The 9,708-nt window shown below is 38.1% G+C and overlaps 1 non-coding gene across 1 annotated transcript; it reads left to right on the forward strand.

Annotated features, from left to right (window-relative positions):
- The first annotated feature begins 8,997 nt into the window (after positions 1 to 8,997).
- Positions 8,998 to 9,070, forward strand: TRNAH-GUG (transfer RNA histidin (anticodon GUG)). The gene has a single exon. It is a non-coding gene; the product is annotated as a tRNA-His (tRNA).
- The last annotated feature ends 638 nt before the right edge of the window (positions 9,071 to 9,708 follow it).

Raw genomic sequence — 9,708 nt, forward strand, 5'->3', positions numbered from 1 at the left:
AAGAGTAAAGGAAATATTATGTGTAAGTATCTAGTATGGGAGATTTTACATAAAATTTGAGCTGTCTTCCTGTATGAACTAATGAGTCAATTGAGGTATATTATGATGGTGGTGTTGTTTAGTCATTAAGTTATGCCCAACTCTTTGCAACCCCATAGACTGTAGCCTTCCAGGCTCCTCTGTCCATGGGATTTTCCAGGCAAGAATGCTGGAGTAGGTTGCCATTTCCTACTCCAGTGGATCTTCCTAACCCAGGGATCAAAACTGAGTCTCTTGCATCTCTTGCTTTGGCAGGGGGATTCTTTACCACTGTGCCACCTGGGAAGCCCTAATATGACACCCTATTGTTATCCTAACTCACACAGGAATCCTTCATGTTTTTCATTCTCTGAAAGAGATTGGTTAAGATTAGATTTATCTATTTCTTGAATGTTTCATATAACCTGCTTATAAAATTATCTAAAATGATATATTCACTGATAGAGGATTAAAAAAAACAAATTTAATTTATTTAATGAGTATTAAATAAAGTCAATTTTGTGTACTTGAGTCATGTTTAGTACATTAAACTTTTTTTCTAGTAATTTTTCTCCTTTGTATAAATGTTAAAATTTAATTGCAAAGTTTTTCTTAATATTCTCTAATTTAGAAAAAAAAACTCTGCTACATTTGTGGTTATATCTCCCTTTTCTCTCTTGATGTTGTTTATTTCTTTCTTTATATTCTCACCAGTTATGGTTTTAAATTAATTTAGCCTTTTCCAAGAAGCAGCTTTCATTTTATTGATTCTTTATTCTATATTTTATTGTTTCCCATAAAACAGTTATTCTTGTTTGAGTCCAGCTTTTACCTTTATGGTTTATTGTTTATTTTCTTAAGATTTAATTCTATTGCTTTTTTCTTAGTTGTTAAGTGAGAAGCTTGCCTAATTTTTAGCTACTAAACCATAAATTTTATAGAAGTACATTTTTAATTTTCAAAATTTAGAAATGGAATAGTTATTTCAAAGAATCAATATCAGTTATTGAGAAGCCTGTGTTAAAATTTATCCTGATATTAGATTTGACAGTTTCTCCTTGAAGATTAATCTTTTTTTTTCCTTTTATGTATTTTTAAGCTATATGATTTGATGCATAGAAAAAAGTTTATACTTTTACTGTATTTGATCTGCTTGGAGCTATTTCTATTGTTTGTATTTTTAGAAGCATATATTTTGTAGCATCTGATATATATCACTGATTTCCATAATTGATTTCCTTTCTTTCTTTTAGGTGCAGAAGTCAGTAGGAGAAACAAAATGTAAAAATCATGGAATGCTTCATGAAGCAGGTGATAACTTGGAAGATAAAGATTTATGCTTTTATATGCATAACAGTAGTGAAAATTAGATGTCAAGACAGGAAACTGATAAGTAGGTTAGAATTTTTAACCAGAACAGTTGGTGTTGCCTTTGTTCAGAGTGGGAAAGAGACCACATTGATTACTTTGACACATAAAATAACTGTATGAGAATCAGAAATCTAGTTAACATATTGGGCCTGACAGGTTCCAGATCATCTATTCAGTCTAGAATAGCTTAGACTGGGCCTGTTTAAAGGTTTAACCTAAAGAATGAAGTTTGACTTATGCATTTGCTTCCAGGTTCTCTGGAAAAAAAGCAGAGATGCGTAGATGCGACAAAGTTTACTCTGTGAACAGTCACGAGGAGATTAGAGAGCTCATCTTTGCTCAAGCCAAAAGCTGTGGGCAGAGCAGGTGAGACAATTTTCAATTCGGAAACAATTCAGTGTTCCTGTTCCTTTGATAAATAGAAAAAAGCCCAAAAGGGAGGTAGAGGGCCAAGTCTCCTAACTTTTGTGAAGCAAAACATTATTCTCAAGTGGCCAGTTTACTCCAACTGTTCTTAAGCATTCGTTCATAGACTATTGACATGGGGCATGACTGTAGGTTAATTTGAGGAGTAGGTGGAGCGGTGAGGCATTATTTACAATCCTCTTTCTGGCTCCTTTACCTCTGAATGAAAGGTGTTTGGAAACAGCGGTTGCCTTTCTGAATATTCTCCTTGTACGCCTGTTATTTCTTTCAAAGGAGGCAGCAGCACAGAAGAAAGAAAGCAAGTCCATGTAGGCACAAGCAGTTTGGGCAGCACAACTGGAAACAAACCACACATGGAACTTTTGCCATCAAAGTGTGTCTGCAAATAGAAGGAAGAAATGCAAGTCAAGTGTTACCCTCTGTGGTTGATGGAGCTGAGTGTGGTTCTCAGGCCACAGAGCAATGGCGTTCCTCAACTAAACTCCACCTAATTCCTCATGCGTGACACTTAGTCGCTGAGTCGTGTCGGACTCTTTGCAATCCCATAGACTGTAGACTGCCAGGTTCCTCTGTCCATGGGGGATTCTCCAGGCAAGGTTACTGGAGTGGGTTGCCATGCCCTTCTCCAGGGGATCTTCCCAGCTACCAGGGAAGCCCTGTACGTCCTCATAATTTGTGGATATTTAAAAACCTTAGTTAGAAATTTCTCATTCAGCTTTCATCAAGGAGAAAGATTATATTTGATAGCCAACATGAAGATATGTGTAGTCAAGTTTCTGATGTCCAGAATAAGGTAACAGGTAAAAAACTTCATTTATGGAATGCTCCCCACACAAGGCCTGTTCTTGAGTTTGAGTATGAGTGTAAATCTTGCAAGGCATCACCATCATATATAATTCACACATAAAACTGTTGATAGAAGCAAATTCAGTCAGGAAAATATATATATATATATATATATATATATATGTAGCATTTTTGTATAGTGAGAATAGTGATGTATCCTAGTTTTTCCCCATCCTGTTTGTTGCTTTCTTCACAATCCTGCTCCATTGCAGCTTATCTCCCACTTCTTTTCATTCCAATAAACTTCCTTTATCTGCTGCTTCCTATTATCTCTTTTCTACTTCTATACTTCTAAGTACCCTTTTTATTTAGAGTTAGTTTTCCTTTCTCATTGAAAACTCTATCTCAAGACCTACTAACATTGTTCTTGATCAAAAATCTGAATTATAATTTTAATTACATTGCTGAATATTTGTCTGCTAATTGACTTGGGATATAAATTCATTCCTCAGGTGAAAGAATTAAATATGGCTGGTGAAAAAGCCTCTAATGGATGTGGTAAAAAAGCAAACAAAACAACACAGAATTCTTACTTGTTCATTTCTAGAGCAGGGTAGGAGAGATATGTAAATAATGAAGCTATTTATATAGTTGTCACTCTGCTTTACCCAAGAAGTAGCTCCTTTAAAAAATTCTGCTTGACATCTATAATATTTGGATGGGTGATAACTATAAAACATTTTCAGTGTCAAGTGCTATACATTTTAATGCCATTTTTCATTTTAATGGAGTCCGAAGCTTTGAGAAAAGTAATGATGGAAATCTCCACCTAGCCCTGAATCCACTATTACTTTACACAGTTAAATGAAAAGGCATTTGCTTTGTCTCTGCAAATATATAATCATGTGCACAACCAAATTTTAATTGAGAGTGAAAGAAGAAGGAACAACTTTAAAACTTTGGAACTGATTAGATATATTTCCCACTGATATATACTTTTCCTGAATTAAAACCACAAACTTTTGGAGTATTACAGTGTTTGTAATTGTTTAGCTATTTGTTGAAACATGTATTTTTCTTCTTTGAAAAACATCTTCTACTCTAGGCTATGTGATTCCTTCAGAAAGTTTCTTGTGTTTTAGTAATGTTTTTATTGAGCTGATGGGTCCTGTGCTTGAGAACATATGTTTTTGCAGCTTTATGAAAAGAAAAAAAAAAAAAGCAAAAACAAATCAATGTGTTTCTCCTTGTCTTTTACATTTTTGACTACACTTTAAAAATCCAAAACATATTAAGCTAGCTCATTGAATATGTATTTAGAGATAATGGAATGTTAAAAATTGGATATTTAATTCTTGTCTTTAGTGTACCATATTAAAAAACTTTGAAGTTTTTTATATCTTTTGTTTCCATTATCAACTGAATATTATAAAAATCAATATACTTTGTAACTTACTTTATTTTCTTTTGTTTCCATTCTAAGCTTATGTATGATTAAAAGTTAATACTATTACTGTATGAGACAAAAAAAAAAGAAAAACAACTCTCTTTTCATTGTCAGGACCAGGAAACTTGGTCTAACTAATTTTTCAATGAACATGATACAAAAAACAATTCTGTCTTTGAAAGGCTTGCTATGGAGATAGTGTTATGATACATCTTTAGAAATGCAGTCTTTAGTGTGAAGAAGGCATACAAATTGTAACCTCCTACATCCAGATTCTTTACTGCCTGGAGCCACAAAAAAAGCTCTTATAGAGATGGGAATACGAGACTATCTTACTTGTCCCCTGAGACGTCTGTACGCAGGTCAAAAAGCAACAGTTAGAACTCTGTATGGAACAAATGACTGGTTCAAGGTTAAGCAAGGAGTATGACAGGGCTGTTTGCTGTCACCCTGTTTGCTTAACCTATACAGTGAGCACATCAAGAGAAATGCCAGGCTGGATGAATTACAAGCTGGAATCAAGATAGGCGGGAGAAACATCAACAACCTCAGATATGCGGATGATACACACTATAATGGCAGAAAATGAAGATGAACTAAAGAACCTCTTGATAAAGGTGAAGGAGGAGAATGAAGGAGCTGGCTTAAGACTAAATATTAAAAAAAAAACAAAAAAAAAAACTAAGATCATGACATCTGGCCCAATTCAGTTCAGTTCAGATCAGTTCAGTCGCTCAGTCGTGTCCTACTCTTTGCGACCCCATGAATCACAGCACCCCAGGCCTCCCTGTCCATCACCAACTCCCGGAGTCCACCCAAAACCATGTCCATCAAGTTGGTGATGCCATCCAGCCATCTCATCCTCTGTCATCCCCTTCTCCTCCTGCTCTCAATCTTTCCCAGCATCAGGGTCTTTTCCAATGAGTCAACGCTTCACATCAGGTGGCCAAAGTATTGGAGTTTTAGCTTCAACATCAATCCTTCCAATGAACACCCAGGACTGATCTTCTTTAGGATGGACTGGTTGGATTTCCTTGCAGTCCAAGGGACTCTCAAGAGTCTTCTCCAACACCACAGTTCAAAAGCATCAATTTTTTGGTGCTCAGCTTTCTTTAGAGTCCAACTCTCACTTTCATACATGACTACTGGAAAAACCATAGCCTTGACTAGACAGACTTTTGTTGGCAAAGTAACGTCTCTGCTTTTTAATATGCTGTCTACGTTGGTCATAACTTTCCTTCCAAGAAGTAAGCGTCTTTTAATTTCATGGCTGCAATCACCATCTGCAGTGATTTTGGAGCCCAGAAAAATAAAGTCTGACACTGTTTCCACTGTTCCCCATCTATTTCCCATGAAGTGTTGGGACCAGATGCCATGATCTTAGTTTTCTGAATGTTGAGCTTTAAGCCAACTTTTTCACTCTCCTCTTTTACTTTCATCAAGAGGCCTTTTAGTTCTTCACTTTCTGCCATAAGAGTGGTGTCATCTGCATATCTGGGGTTATTGATAATTCTCCTGGAAATCTTGATTCCAGCTTGTGCTTCCTCCAGCCCAGCGTTTCTCATGATGTACTCTGCATATAAGTTAAATCAGCAGGGTGACAATACACAGCCTTGATGTACTCCTTTTCCTATTTGGAGCCAGTCTGTTTTTCCATGTCCAATTCTAACTTTTGCTTCCTGACCTGCACACAGGTTTATCAAGAGGCAGGTCAGGTGGTCTGGTATGTCCATCTCTTTCAGAATTTTCCACAGTTTATTGTTATCCACACAGTCAAAGGCTTTGGCATAGTCAATAAAGCAGAAATAGATGTTTTTCTGGAACTTTCTTGCTTTTTCGATGATCCAGAGGATGTTGACAATTTCATCTCTGGTTCCTCTGCCTTTTCTAAAACCAGCTTGAATATCTGGAAGTTCACAGTTCACGTATTGTTGAAGTCTGGCTTGGAGAATTTTAAGCATTACTTTACTAGTGTGTGAGATGCATGCAATTGTGCGGTAGTTTGAGCCTTCTTTGGCATTGCCTTTTTTTGGGATTGGAATGAAAACTGACCTTTTCCAGTCCTGTGGCCACTGCTGAGTTTTCCATATTTGCTGGCATATTGAGCACAGCACTTTCACAGCGTCATATTTGAGGATTTGAAATAGCTCAACTGGAATTCCATCACCTCTGCTAGCTTTGTTTGTAGTGATACTTCCTAAGGCCCACTTGACTTCACATTCCAGGATGTCTGGCTCTAGATGAATGATCATACCATTGTTATTGTCTGGGTAGTGAAGAACTTTTTTGTACAGTTCTTCTGTGTATTCTTGCTACCTCTTCTTAATATCTTACTGCATGGCAAATAGAAGGAGAAACGGTGGAAGTAGTGACAAATTTCCTCTTTTTAGGCTCCAAAACCACTGCAGATGGTGACTGCAGCCATGAAATCAGAAGATGGTTGCTTCTTGGCTGGAAAGTGATGACAAATCTAGACAGTGTGTTGAAAAGCAGAGACATTACCTGATGACAAAGTTCTGTATAGTCAAGGCTATGGTCTTTCCAATGGTCATGAACAGTTATACGAGCTGGATTGTAAAGAAGGCAGAAAGCCAATGAATTGATGCCTTCAATCTGTGGTGCTGGAGAAGACTCCTGAAAGTCCCTTGGACAGAAAGGAGATCAAACCAGTCAATCTTAAGGGAGATCAACCCTGAATATTCACTGGAAGGACTGATGCTGAGGCTGAAGCTCCAGTATTTTGATCATTTGATATGAAAAGATGATTCATTGGAAAAATCCCTGATGCTGGGAAAGACTGAGGGCAGAAGGAGAAGAGGGCATCAGAGGATGAGACAGCAGGATGGCTTCATGGGGCAATGAACAGGAACTTGGGCAAACTCCAGGAAATGGGGAGGGACAGGGAGGCCTGGCGAGCTACAGTCTGTGGGGTCACAAAGAGTCAGACATGATTGGGTGACTGAATAACAACAACAACAACAACAACAACAACAACCAGGTAGTGAAATTCCAGCTATGGTTCTGCACACCTTAACATCATTTCACTTATCTGGGTTACATTTTCCTCACTGGTAAAACTGGAAGCCATATTGACCTTAATTTACTGGATTTTGAATATAAGATGAAACAATTAATGGCAAATGCTTTGTAGTATGTGGATTTTTCCAAAGGCAGGGATTGTGATTTCTTTAACTTTGCAGATCTTCATGTGGTAGTGCTTCTGTGACCTGTGAAGCCCATGAGATACAAATGAACATAGGTTAAAACTGTCTGGTAACCCAGACACAAAAGCACTTACTCTAGCTTTCTCAGCACTTGTTAGTGATGCGGGCAGTTTATTTCACCTCTCTGTCAGTGGTTTCAAACATACTGTCAAGATAAGGAGATTGACTCATCTTACAGTAGAACTACTGTGAGGCATAGCCAAAAAAAAAAAAAAGGATTTCTCTGTTTAGAAAAATCACGAAAGACATCATAAATGCTGGCTACAATAGTGCTATAATTCTACTCTCCCATCATAGCTTCTAGGATTAATGTAGTCAAGAACACAAAACAATGCACTGACTTTAGTACAGAGTAAGCAAATTTCTTTTTCCTATCCATTCATGCCATCAAAATGCTCCTACTCCCTGAAATAGTTCATTCAAATTTTCACGAAATGATAAAATTTGCATTTTCATTGTACATGTGCAACTTCATTGCTTCACATTTTTATAAACCTAGGGAGAATCATAAACTTGTTCCTAATTTCACTGCTATAAGAGCAAAATAAAAAATGCACTCTAAATCATGTTTAGAAAACACTCCTGGAAATACTCTCTGATCGTGAAGAGAAAAGCAAAATCTTACATGATCAAGTCACTTTATTTGCAGTATTTCACTTATCTTATAGGATTTCCCTGGTAGCTCAGCTGGTAAAGAATCCACATGCAATACAGGAGACCCTGGTTCTATTCCTGGGTTGGGAAGATCCCCCAGAGAAAGGATAGGCCAGCCACTCCAGTATTCTTGGGCTTCTCTGGTGGCTCAGCTGGTAGAGAATCTGCCTGTAATTTGGGAGATCTGGGTTTGATTTATATAAGACTAATCTTATATGCAAATATCAATCTGCAATAGCATGAGGAAATTGAAAAACTGAATGGATGCACAGGCCCACATTCTAATTCTCTAAAACGACCAGATGAGAAGTGGTATCGTTCAGAATTCATTTGAGTTCTTGTGTGTGTTTGAATCACAGGGAAGTGTTTCATTCTTATCCTTCAGTTGCTTTGAGTTACACCTCAGCACTTGCCTCATCCTCTCCTGCATGCCTCTGCCCAAACCACACATAATTCTACTGCTCATTAGCAAGTTAATTACATTTTACTACCTCACAAAATTCCTCTCAGATGTCCTCTCCCCACACAGTTCTCTCTCACTCTGAGCAGCTTCACTTCTTTTCTCTCATTCCTCCTAAAACTCCTTAGTATCCCCAGTTTCAGCTGCATTTTCCAAACCATTTTGTATATCCAACCAGGCTATCTCTGCCTGTGCTGTTAAGTCAAACAAAAGCCCTCCATCCCTTGTTCAAAGGTTGTCTTTGGAAAGTGGGTCAATGACTAGAGTAGTATGCTGAGGGTAGTTGTCAACTTCCCCTACCATCACCTGGCAAATAAGGGAGAACAGAAATTTCCCCAGATGAGTCAGCCAGTTCAATAGCTCAGTCGTGTCTGACTCTTTGCAACCCCATGCAGCATGCCAGGCTTCCCTGGACATTGCCACTGCCAGCGCTTGCTCAAACTCATGTCCATTGAGTCGGTGATGCTATCCAATCATCTCACCCTCTGTCATCACCTTCTTCTCCTGCCTTCAATCTTTCCCAGCATCATGATCTTTTCCAATGAGTCAGTTCTTCACATCAGATAGCCAGACTGTTAGAGCTTCAGCTTCAGCATCAAAATATTAGGGCTTTCCTGATAGCTCAGTTGGTAAAGAATCTGCCTGTGATGCAGGAGACCCTGGTTCGATTCCTGGGTCAGGAAGATCCTCTGGAGAAGGTATAGGCTACCCACTCCAGTATTCTTGGATTTCCCTTGTGGGTCAGCTGGTAAATAATCCACCTGCAATGCAGGAGACCTTGGTTCAATCCCTGGGTTGGGAAGATCCCCTGGAGAAGGGAAAGGCTACCCACTTCAGTATTATGTGCTGGAGAATTCCATGGACTGTATAGTGCATGGGGTTGCAAATAGTCAGACATAAATGAGTAACTTTCACTTTTCACTTTTCTTATCAGCTTCAGCATCAGTCCTTCTAGTGAATATTTCAGGTTGATTTCCTTTAGGTTTGACTGGTTTGATCTCCTCGCAATCCAAGGGAATCTAGAGACTCTTCTTCAATACCACAGTTCAAAAGCATCAGTTCTTTGGGACTCAGCTTTCTTTATGGTCCAACTCTCATATCCATACATGACTACTGGAAAAAAAAAAAAGTGTTTCTGTTTCTCCTGTAACTTATTGTCAATTAAAACAACCCAATCAAAAAATGTGCAGAAGACCTAAACAGACATTTCTCCAAAGACGTACAGGTGGCCAACAAACACATGAGAAGATGCTCACATCACTCATTATTAGAGAAATGCAAATCCAAACTATATCATACCAGTCAAATGACCATCATCAAAA

Source organism: Giraffa tippelskirchi, chromosome 1, assembly GCF_054371585.1.
Source record: "Giraffa tippelskirchi isolate mGirTip1 chromosome 1, T2T-mGirTip1v1.2.pri, whole genome shotgun sequence".
Taxonomy (NCBI): Eukaryota; Metazoa; Chordata; class Mammalia; order Artiodactyla; family Giraffidae; genus Giraffa; species Giraffa tippelskirchi.